Below are 21,670 nucleotides of genomic sequence, written 5' to 3' on the forward strand. Positions count from 1 at the left end.
CTAGACCTACAGGTAGTTAATGATTGTCCTTCTTGTGTTATGTCGTGAAGTAACATAGCGCAGACCACGCTTCAAAATTGGGCATAAATCAAAAATATCTGCGTCATACCTGCGACAAGCTCACTGCAACAGGAGTATAACCAGCCCCTTAGTCCTTTAATTTTTCACTGTGATGTTAAAGGACTTACAGGACTTGAGAAAAAGACACAGGGACCAGATGGGGGGTTTGGGACATTTCTCGGCCAACGACACGAATGGTTCTCTAGGTTTTACTGATATTTCTTTTTTTTTTTTCTTTTTTTAAGTGCTATTCACTGAAAGATTTGCGTGAAATGCTGATGTTAAAGCCCCATCAAGACGCCCCACCATTTGATTTGGGAAAGCCCACAGCTGGGCAGAATATCCCAACATCCACTTGGGAAGTATAAATGGTCAGAGGTGACTCACCTTTGTCAGTTCCTAATAGAAATGGTGGCTGGAGGAGCCTATTGACTCAGCAATTGTTAGAGGATGGTTCACCTTATCTCCTGACCAGCGTTGGGATTTTACCCACAGTACTTTTTATAATAACACCCACAAATGACTGCAAGGTATTTAAAAGAGAGGAAATTCACAACTGGACTTATCATAAAGGTGGCATCCTGTCAGGGTAATAGCAGAATTCACTGAGCTCCTGATGACGAGCCATTATTTCACAAATGTTTATAGAAGCAGTGTCACGTATTGATGCAGGAATTTACACAGCCGTCCCAGTGGAAGAGACTGGAAATTTTGATTTAATGATTTAAAAAAGATGAGCAAGTTGTTTTAGCAATGTTGCGTACTTTCTGGACTTCTGCCACTGCATCTTTTTCTTAATAATTATGATTTTTTTTGTTGAAATCTACACCCATATTCTTTGTTAGACTTGCATTTCAACCAATATGCAGCCATATTCAATAGATTACAAGATTTTTAAAAAGGTAATTTACTTCATTGACTTAATTAAATTTGAAAAACACATCACAGACTAATTACACGGAGGTAGAGATTATAACTTCTTTCTGTTAAGTATGATAACTTTCCTGTTACAGATAATTAAGACATTTTTTCAAATAACAGTGGGCTTAATGAAAAACAAAAAGTGTTTCATTTTTGACTAAAGGTTGGTATTTTTTTAAATGGTACCTTAAAGGGGAATGCCGTTTTTTTACATTTGGCCCTTGATTTTACGTTATTAATTCATGTTCTACTCACCCATATGAGTTTTGTGTCATGTAACGTCTTCCTATGGGCAACGACTTGAAGGCACAAACTGAACTGTTCATAATTTATCATTTATGGTACGCCAGCATTCTTAACATGTAGGTGAATCACTGTCCCCCAGACATCCACGGTTATATTTTTTATATTTATATATTTTTTTTAAAAGCGGAGTGTGTATGACGTCATCCGCGCGCCAGACTGGAGTTGTGACAGGCAGCCTGGGCCACAGGCGGCTACGCTTTAACCATTCTATTCATTCAGCTAGCTAATCTGAATCGTTTAATTCCATTTGGAGAGCGAGATCATCTGTGGTAATAGCACTAGGCATGCGAGTAAAACTAGCTGCAGTTCAGCAGACAGGATGCATGAATGGTAGCCGGCGTGTGCGGATGATGTCATACACACTCCGCTTTGTTTTTAAAAATATAAATTTAAGAAATATAACCGCGGATGTCTTGGGGACAGTGATTCGCCTACATGTTATGAATGCTGGCGTACCATAAATTATAAATTATGAACAGTTCAGTTTGTGCCTTCAACTCCTTGCCCATAGGAAGACGTTACTTGGATATAATCTAATGAAATATCTTCAGAACAGCTCCAAATGACACAAAACTCATATTGGTGAGTAGAAAATGATGTAATAACGTAAAATCAAGGGGCCAAAATAAAAAATAAAAAAAATGGGGTACTCCTTTAAATCTGGCAAACAAGCCTCATTGGGAGGAATTTTTTGAATTAATAAAAGTACATACATAACCAGCAATGATATCTGTAAGGCTGGGAAAAAGTAAGACTCCCTTCTTTTTATAACAAAAGTTGATTTCAGAAAAAATTAAATAAGCTTAGTGCAAAGTAACATTTTTATTTTATGAATACCTTTTCACGATTGGGTGATTTAAAATTTTCATTGACACAGATGTTTAGAAGAACTAAAATCAAATCCAATGAGAGCCATGATCCATACAGGGTGGTTGGCCTACAAAGGGAGTTAGTTGTCTCTGTTAAGATTCATAAGTCAACAACAAGAAATAAAGTGGGCAGAATGTGTTCATGTTTACATACTAATACTAAATACTAAGCGTCAGCTTCGGATATTGTATATTCCACCCTGAATAATATTGTTTAATCGACATACACACATGGATAGCTACATGTTATGTGGATTCCCTCTGCTCTGGAAGCTTTTTCTTGATGTTTACTTTGAATGTCTGTTGTCTTCTTTCTGCTGTTGTTATGTTTACTGTTTTCTTTCCCTCTTTGGTCAGATTTAAATTTTAAATTAAGATTTCAATTATTTCATATATTGATGTATGCTATTTACTTACAGATTTTTTTTACTCAGTCAGTTTCACAATGTCTGAGTGAGGGATGTTTGTAGAAAAGACATACTTATTCCCATAACAAGCCAGATTATTTCTCAATGTTTATTCATAACATGTTACTGTTTAACAAAAGTGTCTGTAAGTTGTTTTTACTCTGACTACTTTTCATTATTGCAAGTAAGGGGGAACAAACGCTGCCCAGTTCAGAACAGGGCTGATTACCATGCAATAAGGGGCCGTATGATGAAATATTCTGTCTTTGCAAAGATAAAATAAAGTCCTAACTGAGTGAAATCCATTGATCTCCATTTATTTAACTGGGGTGAAAAGTTTCCCACTTTTCCCACTACACCCTCTCGTCTCACACAGCTGTGGAAGCAGACTTCAAGGAGTTACTATATATAAGTGGAATTTCTTTGCTTTTTACTGAGCTGGCGCCAGACATCCAGGAGAGAAGAGGAGCAGCTTCCTTCAGCAGCCAAGAGCACGCATGGGAAGAAGACAGGTCCAAGGTCGGCAGCAGGTACAATCCAGGTAACAGTCCAGAAAACACAGAACAGGCAAACAGAGCAAACAGGTGCGGTCGAAAACTCAGAAGACCGAGGGCAGAAACAGATCAGGAACTGGCAGAACTAAACACAGGTAACAGTAGAGTTACTGTACTCTCGATAAGAAGCTTAAATGATCTGGCGCCAAAGGCTGGGGGCCAGAGGCTTAAATAGCAGCAGGAACAGGTGGATATGATGAGAGCTAATAAGAACAGGGTGGAGCAAAGCAGAGGAGAGCAACAAAGAAAAAAAACAGCCTAAAGGTGCCAGGATCATCACAATAATGGTCTGCTTGTGAACGCAAATCTGTTGGGCTGTCATCTAGCTCTGGGATTTCTATTCTACAAGAGTTCATTGGATAAATGGCCTGTTAAAAAGTATTTCAAACCTTTACAATAATCTGTGGGAAAAAAAAACTTTCATGACCTTACAGCAGTCAGACATTTTCTTCTATTTTCTGACCAGCATTTCATTTCTGTCCACTGGTATTTTTGAATCTATTTACTATCGATTACTATCGATTTAGTTATATCATTCAAATCTTTGAGGTCTTCTTACCATCATCATAATATTTGGCTGCCTCCTATCCGGTCAAGCTCTCAATCTGAATTGGCCATACTTAAACAATATTATGATTTATTTCATAAAAAAACATCATTTAAACATTGCCCAAAGGTATGAAACATTTCGGACTACGCTGCATTTATACCAAATTTGTAAACCAGATGTATAATTAGTTCTGGCATTTTAAATGACAGTTGTGAGTGTAGTCTATAATATTGGCATTAATATGTACACAAAAATATACTCAGGATTCACTTTCCTGTTAGCTTATTAGGAAAGTACACATTTCCTTATTCTAAACACATCAATATAACTTTTGACAACAACAACTCCTAACTTTCTCATAGTGGGAGAATAATTTAACTTAAAGGGGAATGCCGGGTTTTTTACATTATGCCCATATAAATACAAAAAAATATAACCATGGATGTCTGGGGGACAGTGATTCGCCTACATGTTATGAATGCTGGCGTACCATCAATGATAAATTATGAACAGTTTAGTTTGTGCCTTTAAGTCCTTTCCCATAAGGAAGACCTTACTTGGATATAACCTAAAGGAATATCTTCAGAAGAGCTCCAACTGACACAAAACTCATATGGGTGAGTAGAACAAGATGTAATAATGGAAAATCAAGGGAACGATGTAAAAACATAAAATAAAAAAATAAAAACCGGCATTCCCCTTTAAGTCCAGTGGGCTGCACACTCTTACAAGGACATGCTTGAGCTAAGGGGCCTATATAATGCAAGATCAAAATTTTTGAGCTTGTAACTATTTTGGAAAAACAAATGGCCATGGCAGGTCTACGTAGAGCTACTATTGCCTTACCCCACCAGGAAGCACCTACCTTAAATGTGGCACACCTCTCCAGTAAACACGCCAACTTTCTCCAATCAGTACGCGGTGATGAAAAGCAGAGCGATTGTTTCTACTCAACTTTGAGAAAGGTGGCTCTATTAGAACCTAATCTGCACAGTGATATTAAGTTTTCCTCAAACTAGTGTTTAAGCTGTGGAATAGCCATTGACTGTCTGAGTTTCAAGTTTACAAGCATTGTGGCATCTTCAGGATACAAATGCCCTGCTTTCTAACCACTAAGCCAGCACTGTGCACACAGCATTGTGGCAAAATGATGCACACTTTCTTACCTTTCATCTAATGCTGTACAATGTGGCAGCCTTTCATTGGATTAAACCTAATAATGTCCTGCTCTAGCATTAGCATCACAACTTTCAGACACTTTATAAGCACACTTTACTCAAACAGTAAAGAATCTATGCTATCTATTACCGGTACTTAATATCATGTTAAGCTATGCAGGTGCTTTCTCTGCATCAATGAAGAGTCAGTCTTTCTCAGATGCCGAGTGCTTTGAGGGGCTCCAATTTATAACAGGTTGACCTGTCTTTGACTAATTGAATTAATACCTATTCGATCACTTGGCTACATGAAGCATTGACATGATCAGTTGATTTGTAACAATGGAATAAAATAAAAGAACAAGGTGACATGAAAAAAGGAACACCCCCCCCATCCTTATGCAGTAGTATGTTATAACTTGGTGTCCTGAAATACACTTCCTTCCTTACAACTCATATAAGATGTTTTTATGTTGTTTAATTGATAAGTCACAAGATAGGAAGAAAGTCATCTATGTAGTTTCCAAGTACGGACATTTACATTAGATGATGTCATGCCTTATTATTGATACAAGTAAGATAAAATATTATATCAGGACTTTTTCAAACACAATTGTATTTCTTTTGGGGGGGGGGGGTGGTTTGCCATTGGTTATGCTGTTGTACATCAAAGTTATATTTTGTAGAAGTGTTGATTCTATAAAGCTCTGTATTTGCCTGTTAGTTAACAAAAACAAAACAACTGTTATAAAATCAAGAACCAAGGGCCCTAAAAAATGGGAAAAATGTGGTTTTCTTTGCCAACTCATTTCAGAGTGCTGATAGCTGCTTATATGCGATAACTAAAAATCATGATGCACTTTAATCCTTTGGTTTCCTTTTTTTCACAGGTGGTAAAACTGAGTGGGAGGGCTGTGTGTGTGTGGAGGAGTGAACATATATCTATAATACTGAAATTACATTATTGCATCATGGTTTGATTGTGAAACTGAAACATTTGTAATATGTGGATAGCATTGTCTGTTGTCACTTCAAGGAATACGTTGACATTTGTGAAATAAGAAAAACATCCCAGCTGTACATCACTGTCCTTGATACTGCGTACTAGTTATATGAGAAGGAATGATTGTTTGCAGATTGCTGGGGTACTTTGAATAGAAATGGTTAGTGTGATATTCGGATGGTGGAGATGTTATCATAGAGCTTCTTTTCTTTGAAGAGCTTCCTTTTATGTCGGGTTTTACAGGAAGTTTTGGTCTTTGGCATGGCTGCACTGGCACTGGCAACAACTGTCTTTGAAGTATATGAAGAGATATGATTTAAACTAATATATGTGCCCCATGAAAATGCATTACACTGCTTCCTTTAGTAGAATTAAGGAAACAGACCCATTCCTAAGAACCTTGTGATTGATGTGGTGCCTTTTAAGATCTTCAAAGCAGCTTGAAGTTCATTTCATTAATCATTATCTCAATTTGATAACTAAAAGATAAAAACATATGCCATTGATGTGGATATTGCTTCTTTTGTGTATATTCCACAATTTCAGCATGACGTTATTCTGTATCTAATTATATTTTCTTTTCAAACTTGGCAGTATAAAGTATTTTCAAAAGAATCAGGGAATCGCTGTACATGCATAATAGTCACAGTTATACCCGATTCTATCAGCCAATTAAAGTCATACTTGGCCATGAAAATTGGATCATGGCTAAAAACATCAAGATCCTGACACAAACATCGGATTAAAGCCTCTGTTGCTCTTCTCTAAGGTGAGTCTTCTAGACCGTACCTTCAGGGTAACATTCTTTAGGAGTTTTAATGGGAGCATTAACACCAGAAGAGATCCCAGGACAGGTTTAGGACTTGTTGGAAGAACTTTGAAATATTCTCAACACCCCTCAAGGAGATGGTTTCACAACTGAAGTTAGATTATAAGTAGAAGACAAGAGATTGGTAGATGGATTTTAAATAGCCACTCTCCAAAATAAGATACGCACTAAAAACAATATTCAAAACAGAAAAAGTGCCACAAAATGATCCCTTCTTGGATTCATTGGATTTTGGGATTCCTATCTGAATAAAACTGGGGCTGTTTCACCACTTTTAAATAATCTTGACTCCAAATGCACTGTATAACGTGTTTAAATTCCAATATAGTGTAAATGATTAAAAAAGACAAACATTTCATAGAGTAAAGCAACAAAAGTTTGTCCTTTTATTCATTTAAATACAATCGAATATAATTTAGCTTGAAAAGGTAATAACTAAAATAACCCTGCAAGATAATCCTTTGCTCAAAAACAAGTCAGCATCTTCAAATTATGTTTTATTCATTGATTTTTCCATCTAGACGACATGTTTCCACCTGCATAGTCCCACAACTTGCACTGGGGTAATGCTTTGATCACAAAGAATATAGCTGTCACTCTATGTGAGACATAAGACAATTTTTTTATCACATTTCTCAGTGTTGCTAAAAACAGTTTCAGCTTCCCCGATGTGTGCATGTCATTCATGACAGTTTCCCTCCTTCCAGGAGGAAGCTATCCCTCAATCTTACAGTAATCGCTGACAGTCAGCCCAAGCCGGTACATTGTTTTCTGTGGGTGCTGTGACACAGCAGTTCAACGCCCACGATTTCACATACTTCACACCCAGCTGATAACACAAAGTGAAGGAGTATTTCACTTTGAGTAGTTAAATGGGCACACCCCTGCTATGCATTGATAGCTACAATGCTGCTGCCCCCACCTTCTAGTAAGTTATCAACCAGCTAGCCAAATGAGGGACTTTGCTCATCTTTTTCTTTTTTAACTGCAGAGCAACTCCAAGGCAAAACAGATTTATTTTACTATAGCATATTTTAATAGCAAGACAATTCAAACTTGAAAAAAACCAAAACAAGACAGAAAAAGTGTGTTGCAGTGGCATAAATGTTACTAAATAATTAATAAGTGCAAAAGAATAAAGAGAGTAAAATAATTGAGATTATAGATAAATTATAAAAATGATTAATACACTTTATCGAAAATAAAATGAAGGGAAATTGGCTTACAGGCTTAAACTAATGATGTTTAGATAACACAGACCAAGGTCACCTTAAGCAAATAAAGTTTTAATGTTGATTTAATTCAACTTAAATTTTACACCAAGATGTTGAATCTGATTGGTGGTTTCTAGCTGTTCTTGCTGAAGCTGTTTGCTTACCTTTAAACATTCTTTCTTTGATCCAAAAACTATTACTTCAGTTTGTTTTGATCTAGCGGAAGAAAAAATTTGGCACATCAATGTGTTGATTTCTACTATGAAACTCATGGCTTGAATGAGTTTATAGTCACCTGCTGACATTGTAAGGTACAGCTGTGTGAGGGGCCAGAACACGGACCCTTGGGGAACGCCACATTTGATTTGTGTGGACTTTGAAGTAAAGTTACCTACTGACAGATAGAAGTGTCCATCCAGTCCAGTGGCAAGGACAGTCCCTGTGGTGTGGTAACATCGCTGGTCATTGTTAGGAAGGTGTGTAGCTGCTGAAACACAGCTTTTTAAATAATCTTATTGTTAAAGGGAAGCATCGAATAGACCTTTAGTTGTGCAGTATCAGCTTCTCCAAGCTGAATTTTCTGACAGCGGTTTGCTAATTGTTGTCTTAGGGCCTGGTGGAAAACACCCGACAATAAGGACCTTCGTCAGATGTTTTCCGTTCCTGTGCTGTGACCTCCTGCCCGGTTCGGGGAACAAGAAAAACCACCAGTCCTTATTGTCTTCATGTTGTTGGCCTGACATCCAACAACATGAAAGTGTTACGGGGAGGCTTATTTTGAACCACAAAAGTTAGCAAAGAAGCAACAATCATTACCGCCTGCAATTTGCCTTTTATCTGAGAATTAGAGTTAAAGATGGCCCTATTTACCCGCTTCATTAAACTCACTCTCATTTTCAGACAGCAGTGTGAGTATCGTGTTCTTTTTTTTCTCCAGTGCATTTTAAATTATTCAGCTGGATTTGCTATGTCCTAACTTCTGGGAGGAGGCCTCGACAATTACCTGGATAAAGATGATCTGACAAATGGACCACAGTTTGTGGGGTTGGAGGGTCAGCTGTGTAATCAGGAAGTCAGCAGCAAAGGAGCACCACAGGGGACTTTGTTATCACTATTCCACTTTACTCTGTACACCTAAGACTTCCAGAGGTATGTTTCAAGAAGCAGGTTTACTGAAAATTCTAAGTTTTCTAAGCCTAAAATATATTTGTTGGTTTGTTGTCATGGTGACTCGTTGAATCGGGGTTCCACTGATAATGCCTTTTCATACTTGTTGTGTACGTGTTCAAATCTGAGTGGACCTACTTAGAGTTTATTGAACTAATTCATAGCAACCATTGATAAACTTAAAACTTAGAGTTCCTGATCTTAGGTTAGATCAATTTAGAGTTGAGGATTTGAATCTGAGTTTGTTTAACCTGCTTATTGAAATGGACCAGGACAAACCAGATGCCCAGGATCTGCAGAAAACTGCAGTTATTGTCTGAATAAGAGATGCCCAAGAAGCTGAGAATGGGGTGTTGGTGGGTCACTCTGTGGCAAAACTTCCAGATTCTAAATGTGAATTAAATATAGAAGATTGTTTGGAATAAACTGCAACAAGTCAAACACTATTACCATTATGTAAGCAGAAGTGGAGGATTATAAATATAAACCACTTAAGATTGATGACAAGCATCCACCAAACGTTGTCTCTGATTAAAGGAGCAGATTTAAAAGAAGAACATTTCCTTATCAAACCACAAAGATATCTTGGAGCTGAACCCACGAATGCATTTGCCTATAAAAAGTTGAATTATTCAAAGAAGATAAAAAGATTTTCTAGTGGCATACAAAGCGATCCCGTAAAGCAGCCATTCTCAACCTTGGGGTCCAGAGTTTTTTGGAGAGTTATGACATAACCATTCAAATTACGAAGCATATTGTGGAATCTGACCTCAGGAGCCTTCTAGAAAGTATCAATAAGTGCTGCCCAAACAATGACTCGCCATAAAAGAACAACTGGATAGGCCTTTCCCCACCTTAACCGCACACCACCTGTCATCAGAGCTGCAGCAGGCCCTGTTCCCACATTACACACTGCTTTCTCTGCATGCACGCTGGAAGAGTTCTGGTTGTCAGTAGCAACAAAGTACGCAGCACTGCCAAAAGATACAACTGAGGTACTGTTTTCATTTGCATCCACATATCTGACCTAAAACACCTTTTTTTCTGCATACATATATTAAAAACTACACAGATCACGACTCCTAAGAGTTGAGAGTGATCGTTTCTAACTTAAAGCCAAGAATTGAGCTGCTCTGTTCCAGCAAGCAGGCCCAGCTGTCACATAAAATACCGTAGTAGCAGAAAACCATCTGTGCTTTTGATCAGGAATTATTATTTTTATTGTTTAAGCTCTCAGAAAGATGGATGTTTAAAATTGAACATGGGCTGTTTTCTAGTGTGTGTTTTTTTTTACATTTAGCCCATGCTGTTCTCGTAATACTTCATTAAAAAGGAAATAAAGTTTGCATCAAAATTTTTTGTTTTGACAGCAAAATGATGGGATGTAGCGACCATTGTCGGCCAGGTTGGGAAGTTAGCCTGTTGATGCTGCTTTATGTTTTTTTTTTTTTTTTTTTTTATCCAGTGTCTTTCAAAATTCTAAAAGTGAATTAATGGCTAAAGTGAGTTAAGGCTTGTCTGGTTATGTAAATGCAATGTATTAGTATAAGCATCAATCCAACAAAGAAAATCATACAGACATTTTTTTTGTGTTTTGCTAATATTACCATTTTTCTGAAGCAAATGAATATAGGAAAGTATATGCATAGCGTGTTGCCCTGTTTCCCCCCCCTTGCATGTTGATTCTGCACAGATTATCTTATCTTAAAGCATTTGACCATCCATTATACACAGTACGTGTTGAGTCTGCATTTGTCAACTTTTTTTTTGTTTTTTTTTCCTAACTGTGGAGAAAAATTACCAAGAAAAGCTCTAATCCAAGACGTTGACTTAAAGGATCCAGTTCAAAGAGGTTTCTGTACATGTTTTCTTTATGATGGGTTCTCTGAGTTTCCTTTTTATTGTGGTGCACCTTTTGAAAACATTATGGGAGACAACCTGGCTTACAGATTTGATACTTTCAAAGTGAGGTTGAAAAGAGAAATCTCTAAGATGCTCCCTCTCTGAAGCCTCAGTTTCATGCTGAATGTGCAAATGCATATTTTTTCGGGGAAGCGTGGGTGTTATTCGGAGAAGGGGTAATACCCTTCGTCCTTACCTATGGCATTCCCACGGTTTTAGAAGCTTTGAGCGTTTCCACAGGTACACACAGACACAAAAAGTTGCCGTCGTTTTAGATAGAGCTTCAGTGAAAACTTCATGGCTCATCCCAGTTTCATACACGGTCTACTTGAATACTTAAATCGGTTGTAAAAGGAGTTGTAACTTCCTTCACTGCCATACAAACGTGGCTGAAACTGAAACAATAATAGGCAGAGGTGAATGTGTGGAAATGGTAATCTTTATGCAAATTATTATGTGGAGATAAAACGTATTATGAAAACCCTCTGCTTGCTTTGAGGCCAAAAAGTCATATCCTGGATATGCAGATATTGATGAAATCTGATAATCGAAACACTTTTGCAAATTTGCATTCCTCACCTTTTAGAATATCCATTATCACCTTATGTTTTCAATTTAGTCATATAACTATTAATTATTCTAACCTGTTAGAGTAAAAGGTTGCCTGGAGTAAATCTCCAATAGGTAATACTTTCTAGTTATGTGCAATTAAATTGAAAAATATGCACCTTTTTATGAGAAGTCTTCACATATCAATCTCTGGTTTCATTTTTTTTTTTTCTGAAAAAGACAGTGGTTGCAAAAAAAAGGACATGCCACAACTAATTATAACCACACTGGTTGAACTAACTTAAACAGGATGCTTTTTGTAGTCATAAACCTTCCTCTGACGTCAGTCTGAGGAAGGTTTGCCCCACTTTTCAGTTTCAGCTGTTTGAGGGGTTTCTTGCAGGTCCTGGTTGTTTCATAAGTTTAAAGTCTGGGGTTGGACTCAGCCCAGGACGTCTCATTTCTTCATTCTCACCCAGTCCTGGATTTACTGTTACCGGTTGAGTCACTTATGTCGCAGGGTCCTTCTCTGTTTCAATTTTCATTTTTTTTACAGATGATCTCACATATTCTCAAGCTTCAATGTTTCTTGGTATCTCTGATCCAATATTGTGATTTTTTCTGTAGATGTTGCTAATTTTTACTGTGCTATGGAAGGCTTCTTCTCGCCAGGCTGGTTAAAAACAGGCTCCTCTTGATTTCTGCCTAAGGGAACAGGTCAAACCTGACCGTTCCTTAGCTACAAGCTCTAACTTATAAACACAATGACACAACAATATCTCCTGGATGTGTAAACCTTTATCTTTTTAAAACAGAAATCCATAACTTATAACAGCAAACACTCACAAATGAGTATAAAGACTGATAACACAAGCTTTGCAATCTGGTTGTAACTTAAGCCCTTTGTGCTCCAGTTCTAAGAAGTTGAAGATAATTATCCTTAATGAAAAGTATGTTTAATAGGAGTTCAAATCATTCGACTTCAAGAGGACAGTGAGCAGGAAAAGTCTTCTCAAGTTGCAGGAGTTTGAACCTGATCACATATATTGTTGATATGGAAAGTTTACAAGCCCATGTCAAAATGAACATTTTAAAACACATTAACTGTCCTGGAGACACACCACACCAAATATTGTTTTAAATTAAATTATCAAAGAATAGCTTAATAGAGATATGAAGGCTTTTTTTAATCAACTTTTGTCCCTCTTGTTGCTTATTGTGTAAATATAGAGGCAGAAAAGGTGAAATAAGATAAGAACACAGCTTTAGATTAGTGAATTAACTGAGTTACTAACAGAAGAACCCAGCTGACCATCAATTACTCATGCCTCCTTTTTACATTTCATCTATTTTCATCCAAGCTGTCAGAAGGCTGGATATAAAAAGGAGGATTATAAGACTGTAAATAGAAATCCGTGGGCTGTTGGAGTCCTAAACTCAGCCATGAATCACTGAAAATGACTGAATCATTTATTAATGTATTTAGCAATATTACTACTTGATATACAATAAGGTATTTTTTCCACCTTAATATCTGGCTTTTCGGTGCAGAATTTCATTCAGTTTGTAAATGGGCACTTACTTGTGATTGTAATTGCATAAATTTGTAATATATGTATTGTATATATTTATATTTGTATAATATATAAGATTTTTCAGTTGCAGTAGCTTTGTCATTTAGACATGCATGATAACAGAAAAGTGATTCTTAATCTGTTGCACAAAAATCACTAATACATATTATGAGATTGAGGGAGAAAAGGTACTCTGATGTTTTGTGAAAAAAGCACAGACTCTATAATCACAGTGCCGTGCCCTGGTTACATATTTAAAGCATCAAAGTTTCCTGACAAGCTGTGTGAGAATAGACAGGGACTGGCACAGAAACGTTGTGGCAACAACACAAACCACAAACCTATACTGAGCCCGTTCTTAATTTATTTTCACATAGGTTTTGTTTTTTTAAATTGAAAGACTCGGGTAGCCATTCTATGTCATCTGATGGTTTAGGTGTGAGTATCAGATGGAATTAAGCAGTGATTCCCAGGGTCTGGAGTTGATCATTCTGATTAGACCGAAACTACCTGAATCAAATCTTACTTCTTATTCCCCACAACAAAAACCTAAAAATAAGCATATGGGGGTTCACATTTTCAGCACATGATATATTAAACACCATTTTCTGCTTTCAAGTTATCTCCTTCTTTATTAATCTTTAAATTGTGACATATATTTACTTTACTTCATAAGGATAAAAAGAAACACCTTGGTGGCACCTTTCTTAGATAAAGAGTTTTATCGCGCTCATGTGGTTACCACCTAAACTGCAGGCCAAATGCACAAAAATAACAAAAAACATTTAAACTTCCAAAGACCAAAATATCGATTTCATTGTTTTTATTTTGTATCTTGATAACATATTTTTTTAGATCAGATTTCCAAATTACTGTAATTACTCTAAACAATAAATGAAAACATGAAAAGAGAACAAAATCCTTAATATAATATGATATGCTATAATATAATATAGTATATATTATAACCATAACAACGAGAAAAAACACTGTTCTACCAAGTATTTGGTGTATATAAACATTACTGAAATGTATGTCTTCAAACCTTTTACAGGTTGCCTCTAAAAGACTGACTTAATGTTGCAAACTAATAAAACATTGCTACAAGCAATCAAACTAGGTAACTATTGCTGATGTCAGTGGCAGCCATCTCTAATGTGGGAGATTGGGACTATTCTGCTGCACTTATTTTCTAACATAAAATTCAGACTTTCAACTCCATTCTAGTTCATCTTATAATTTTGAAACTGGACATTTCAACTTCTGACAAATGGAATGGAAACAAGATGGATGAATCTAAATACTAGATAATCCAAGAAGAAAGAGTCTGTACAGGGATGGACGTCAACCTTCCAGCAGGGAAACGATTCTACTGTATATTTAGTGCTACAATGGAAGGGTTTAGGTCATATGTCACACACAGAGAGCCCATAGGGTGAATCCAGCCATCTCTCTTTATGTATTCATTAAGACATTCAGTGTAGCATGGATAGCCACAACAGCAGCTTACTATACAGCTCGGGTCACATGCCCAAATGGGCTCAAGCATCTGATTTAGACGCTTGAGTGTCCTTTCAGTTTCTTCTTCCATCAAACATAATTTTTTAAGTGTATGCAACTACATCAACCAACCCTGTGATGTCACTGCTTGGATTACTGCAACATGGCAGCACGTTTTAAAAAAAAAATTATAAAGCAATGATTTGTTTTTGTCTTTTGCATCTATTTTATTTCACATTTGTACTATAATTATTTATAATAAGACACAATCTTGTGATTTAAGTTACTGAATTTTGTGAGTATCAGCTAAAAAATAAAGACTATTGGATTCTATTAGCATGGATCTAAAATCTCCAATATTAGGACGCTGCAAAGCCAGTCACAAAAAACACTTTTAAGATAGACTTATATGAGTTCAATCATTTATGTTTGCATGCTTATTTGTTTTCCTCATATTTAGTTTTACTCCAGTGTATCAGTCACACCCCACCCCTCCTTTATAGTTTCATTAGCATGGCATGGGAGTCTTCACAAAGGAATAGTAAGCCAGAATAATGCTAGCTGAGATTTGAAAAAAAAAAGAGAGATGGAGTTGGTTTCAAAACCGAACATACCAGCTGCAGTGTGGGAGCACTTAGGTTTCAAACCGTATGAAAATATTATAATTTATTGCAATATTTTCTGGTACAGTTTATCATAAAGCAAAATTTGCTATTGTGACAAGCCTGCTGCCAAAAGCATCTTCCCACGATTTAGTCCACCTTAGAGTTTCACACACAGAGCCGAAGTAACCACATCAACAGCTTCTGCTTCTCTACTGCACAAAAAACTTTGTCAGTGTGGCTGTACTCTTTGTTCAAAAAAGATGTTGATGAGGGAAAAACCTGTCATGCACAAAATTCTGGTCTTCTAGATTTTTTATCTTATTTTATTCAGTGGTGTAAAATTTTCCTGCTTTATGTAGCCCATTGTTTAATAATAAATTAAACAATGAATCAGGTTGACTCATGCTGATATATCTGGTCAGTAGCGGTATTTTACATACTCTAAGATGCATACTTTTTTTTTCTTCTTTTTTTAAGAATTTAGTTTAAGTGTGTTTACACGTGTATGTATTTATACATCCAATGTAGTGGTTGAATGTTAGATATGTATTAGTGTACTGATAATACATGTTCTCAGCTGCTCACCGAGATTTGCTGCGTTTTTGTTCTGTCTTTAGCAGATGTGACGCAGAAGTATTATATGGAATTTAGAAATATGTCTCCGTGTTTTTGACCTGAATACATTTTTCTATGATTGAAGAGTTGAAGTTTGTGTTCTAACCAGAAATGAATAGGATTAATTTTAGAGCAACAGACCAGTGTGCTTTATGTGAATGAAATCATGTAAGCATAAGTTTAATTCACACAGCTGCAGGAAACCCTTTTAAAGATTAGACAATGATCAAAGCGTCTCTGTGCGTTAGAATGCTTTAGAAATTTTACCTTAAATTATTTTAAGAAATATCCTTTTCATTTTACATCTGTATAAATCGATACCTTTTTTGGTCTATGACGAAAGGCAAACAAACAACAAAATAAACAGAAGTAGTAAGGTTTGCTGGTGCAATGTTAAAAAAAACAACTTGAGAAAGCTTAAGAGACGTTCATTCTTTTACAAGTCTCTATCAAAGTGAGGGAAAAACCTGAAAAGTACAATATATTCTCCTTTATCTGGATAAAAAATTACTGACTCAACATTATTATTTGTTTTGTATTTTTTCCCATCAAAATTAAACATTATTTTATGCTTGCAGCTGCCCTTACTTCTAAAAGACATTCCCAACATCTCGACTTTCCACTAACTCGTCCGTCTGTCAGCCACCGCCACAGCTTTCACCCCACGGTGCTTGATCCATCTCCCACTCAGCAGGCAGCTTCTTTCTAACACCCCTGCATACAGGTCACTATAAAGATCCCCTGTCAATTGGTACTCAGCTGCCAGACTAGCAGGATTTATTCTTATTGGTGCAATACCTTTGTTTTCACCTCCACTTCTTTTAGGCCCCGTCCACACGAAGACGAACCCTGGCCTAAACGCACAAATTTTTCACCAAACCAGCCTCCCATCCACACGAAGCCGGCGTTTCGGGGGTCTGTAAACGATCATTTTTTTATTCAGCCTTCAGAGTGGGAAGATTCTGAAACGCCGTTTTCGAGTTTCCATCTTTACACCCTAACCGCATTTTTTTTTTTACACGCATGCGTCATAGCGTCGCCTCTAAACACGCAAGCGCGACACATCACAACAACAATGGCGCCGTTGCTAATGCTACTCACCCTGCTGTCGGGCTTACAACAGAATCTTCTTCTTCTGGAATATCTCCAGGAAGAACAGAGCAATATCGACCACATAGTTCAGCACCTGAATTTGACTTAACCACGAAAATGGACCCGCAGGGCAACCATGTATAAATATTAGTGCGCATGCCCTACATTTCGTCGCTTATTTTTGCTTTGGCACCACAGCGCCACTTACAGGCCTGGCATACATTTTGCAGCGTTTTCATGCATTCGTGTGGACGATCACATTTATTTTACGTCTCCGTCTTTACGGCAAACGTTTTGGAAAATATCAGCGTTTCGTGTTCGTTTTGACTTCGTGTGGACGGGGCCTTAGTTTCCATCAGAATGAACTTACATATATTACACTCCATTACAACACCAATTAAAAAGACAAAATAACAGAGCTTTCTATTCTGAATAAGAGTAAGTAGTGTGTAAGAAATATCTTTATAAATCATATTAAGGATTAATTTCCTCTGGTTACACTGAAAATTGGGTTTGTTGCCTATGCACCCTCACATTTGCCAATTTTGTTAATTTAAACCTTTCTGAATCCATGTATTGCTCTACTCTACGGAGACAATTCAACTAGATCATCCAGTCAAATTGATTCAAAGTTTTCTATCTAAGGGAAAACTAGCTGATTGCATCGACTCATTGACTCAAAGGCAATCCCTCACACTAAGCATGCTTGAAGCGACAGTGGAGAGAAAAACTCCCTTTTAACAGGAAGAAACCTCCAGCAGAACCAGGCTCAGTGTGAGCGGCCATCTGCTGAGGTCAACCGGGGTTCAAGGAGACAGAAGTAGAGATTAAGCAGAGACACAAAAGGTAACTGTCAATCGGCTCCACAGGTGGCCCCATCCAGGAAACGCACAACCAGGCAGATGAGTGCCAAACCAGCTCATATGTCAGAGGATGAAAGAGAGCACATACAGTTAGCCACTGTCAGAAAAACAGGACTATGCTAAAAAATAGGCGAAGTTCAAATATCTATAAACAAAGGTGTTGATGGCAGCAGCACAGCTGATATTTCTCTCCAGGATGACGTCACAGCCAAACAGGAACAGACCAGATGAAGCTACTATGATTTCAAAAAGCAGAGAGAGCATCACACTAGAGATTGAACTAACAAATTCTGTAGAGTGGGAGAATAGAGATAGAAGAATGCAGAATGATGAAAAAGGGGTCCCTAGGTCCTCCAGAAGTCTAAGCCTATAGCAGCATAACTATAGAGATAGCTCAGGATAACCTGAGCCACCCTAACTATAAGCTTTATCAAAAAGGAAAGTTTTAAGCCTACCCTTTAAAGTAGACAGGATGACTGCCTAACAGATTGAAACTGGTAGTTTGTTCCACAGGAGAGGAGCCTCATAACTAAAGGATCTGCCTCCCATTCTACTTCTAGAAAAATTCTAGGAGGCACTAGTAAACCTGTAGATTGACAGCAAAGCGCTCTGTTAGGAACATAAGGAACAATTATATCTCATAAAAAAATGCATCATTTAGTGTTATTGTGTCACAAAAAATACAAATACAATAATTAAAAGACGTAATAGGATAAAATCATTAGGTCAGAACATAAGATCTAAGAAGTAAATGAACCAGATTTCTCACAGGTTGAGAGCAGAAACATTGGGAAGCAACATTGTGCTGACAGGAAATTGAACTCATGAAGAAATGGATCTGCAAGGTGGCTGAGAAAGGCAAGAAACAAGCCAAAAATCTGTCAGTATTTAAACAGCCTTTCTGTAAATATTTTAATCAATTTGTTTTGATATTAAGTGCCCTACAAAATGTTCATCTTATCAAGGCATTGTGGGAAAAAAATTGATGATTATTAAATTCAATGAGAAATAAGCCTCATGTGTATGGCTGAATTTCTAAGCCTTAACTCATAATCCAGAAGTGAAAAGAAGAGCATCTCAGCATAAACCAGACATAGCAAGGAGCCCATGGTACGATTTGACAGGAGAGTCATTAAAAGGTGAAGAAGGACTTGCAGACAGCTTTAGAAAGATCTGAAAATATAATAATGCCATAATGCAAGGTGGATAAATGGAGAAACAAGGACATTTTTAGTAAGATTGTGAAGATAAAACAAGTGTGTCAGTAATCCCCAGCACAGACGGTGAAATTATTAACAGGTCTCAGAGAAAGAAAGAAAAACTGCTTAAAAAGTAGGTGTAAGAAAAAAAAAAAAGCTTCATTTGTAGGGTAATTTTCTCAGATCTCTTTGTATGTGTGTACATCTGGTGAGACAGTTGGGAAATAGATTGTGTTCAGTCGCTATTCAAACCTTTTATATCAAATATGTCACATCTAGCTAATGAGGTAAATTGTTCTCCCTAGTGCTTCCTGGTGTGATCAGTTTGTCTCAGAAGTTTGAACTTAACCAGGAAAGGCTTTTAGAACCAAGTTGAAGTATTTGCAATTCTAAGAACCAATATGTTTAATTAACCAGTGTGCTGCTTTTGGTTTTTTTTTATCTGAGCTCTGCAATTGTTTTGCTGAGTTGCAACTCAGCAACACCATGTATATTTTAATGCTCTGAACTTCCATATAATGCGTTTATTTGCACCATGTTTTTTCTCCCACACGGTTTACATTTGATCACTTTAAGAAATGGAAATGTCATGAGGGCTTTACGAAATGGAACAATAAAAGTTGACTAAGTCTAAGTCTAAAAGTTTATTACGCATAACTTAATTTCCAGACATCTATGGTTTGGGATTGCATGAATTCAACTGCATGGAGTCAATTGCACATCTAGAAATATATTTACTCAGAAAAATGGTGGCAATACTTATTTCACCCGCTGTATGTTTCCATATTATTTGAACTCATCAAACATGAAGAAAGGCATATACTGCAATATATTTTATTTGTGTTCCTACTAGCTAATCCACCACAGCAAACTTCATAGCCATTCTGAACCTTCTTTACTATGACATTATTCCCCGCTCCAACCTCATAGCTTCAAAAATAGAATGCTGTAAAAAAAAATTTTGAGGAACACAAGTTGATATGGTAGGATGACCAGACGTCCTCAATTTCCGAGGACAGTCCCCCTTTTGGACCACCTGTCCCCGGCTAAAGCTGTCCCCAGAAATGTCCCAGATTTTACCGTTTAATGAATGAAGGGGAAAATGTTGCATGTAAACTGTTATTATGGCAGAAAGAGCATGCAAGCATGCTGTACACAGAAACAGCTGTTAACGTATAAATGAGGAGCAGAGTTCAACAGTTTTAAAACAGACAATGTGGTTCGTTATCAGGTTCGTTATCGTTTTTTGTGGATTTTTGTAGCAGGGATAATTAGGATCATATATTTACATCCTATTAAAATAATAACAGCTTATTTAAAACAAAAAGATCAGCCGTATCTATGTACACATGAATAGAAAATAGCTTTATGATTGTAAAAATTATATTCCTATTAGGTTTCACTATAACTTTATTAAAGGACAGATTATTTTCATGCAGGCCTTGAGGTTATTTTTCATTCATCTACACGTGTAATGACACAACATTTATTTTTGGTGTGGCTGCTTCAAGCCGCTCATGAGAATGATCCAGATTTATAGATGTGTTTTAAGGGTTGTAATTTAATCTGAATATAAAAATCTAACGTAACTTTTTTAAATAGTGACACAGATTTTAATCCAGGCTGCTGGAGGCCACCCAATGCACTGCAGCTGTCCAGGATACATTACTTTCATTTTATAGTGATCATTGTTTAGAATTTTTTTTTTTTTTTAAGAAAAAAAATCTGTTTTCAATTTGTATATATATATATATATATATATAAAAAATTCATTTCCACAGACTCTGTATTGATGCAAACTATTCTGTCCCTGAACACAGTGTTATGTTGCTCACAAGGAAAGAAGAGAGAGAAGATTGAATATCTCTAATATACACTATTAATGAATTAATATTATTTATTTTAGGAAATGGAAGAAGCGCATTCCTGGATTTCACACTGGGTTTTTGTCTAAATTTGTAAAAATGGATTAAAAAAAAATCACTGTCCCTGTTTCCTATTTTAATTTTCATAAAATCTATCTATTTTTATCTATGAGCTGGAAACGTCCCCAGATTAGATTGCAGAAATCTGGTCACCTTATGACATGGATCTATTTATCTAAGTTTTGTTTGAACTTTAAACTTCTCCCATTTGTGTTCATGCCTGTGTTTGAAAAGTAACCTGTTCCTAAGTAGAATTTGTAACCCACTATCACTGTGTTCTCCATGTTTCACACTTTTTAGTCAGAAAAACAACACCTCCCACTTAAATTGGACTTTTCATTGGGAAAGTCAGAGCTTACCAAGCAACACCGAGTTCAGTATCCAGTTTGGTTATCATACATAGATAATTTTTGATAGCACCATGTCAAAGGGCAAATTTCACCATTTCCAACCTACAACTGGACAGCTTGGGTGTCATAATAAGTTACATTCTCCAACTTCTTTGACAAATCAAACATAGTATATGTTTATATGTTAATATTACTTTATTTTGCAAATGTTTTTGATGTTTTTGTGAGAGTTGTCATTTTGGATGCTGACAACTGGATTTCTTAGTAAATATTAATAAAATATATAAATATATACCATTATTTCCATATTAGCTAGCTGCTAGTAGCAGAACATAAAGTTTTTATTTGTGTGTCTTTTTAATTGTATTTATTTTGGTACAGGTTTTACTTTAATATAAAGACAATTTAATGTGTTATTTATTATTATAATAAACATTGGAGGTTCACATAACTGCTGTC

This window comes from Cyprinodon tularosa, unplaced genomic scaffold, assembly GCF_016077235.1.
Source record: "Cyprinodon tularosa strain WSP-4 unplaced genomic scaffold, ASM1607723v1 ctg206, whole genome shotgun sequence".
NCBI lineage: Eukaryota > Metazoa > Chordata > Actinopteri > Cyprinodontiformes > Cyprinodontidae > Cyprinodon > Cyprinodon tularosa.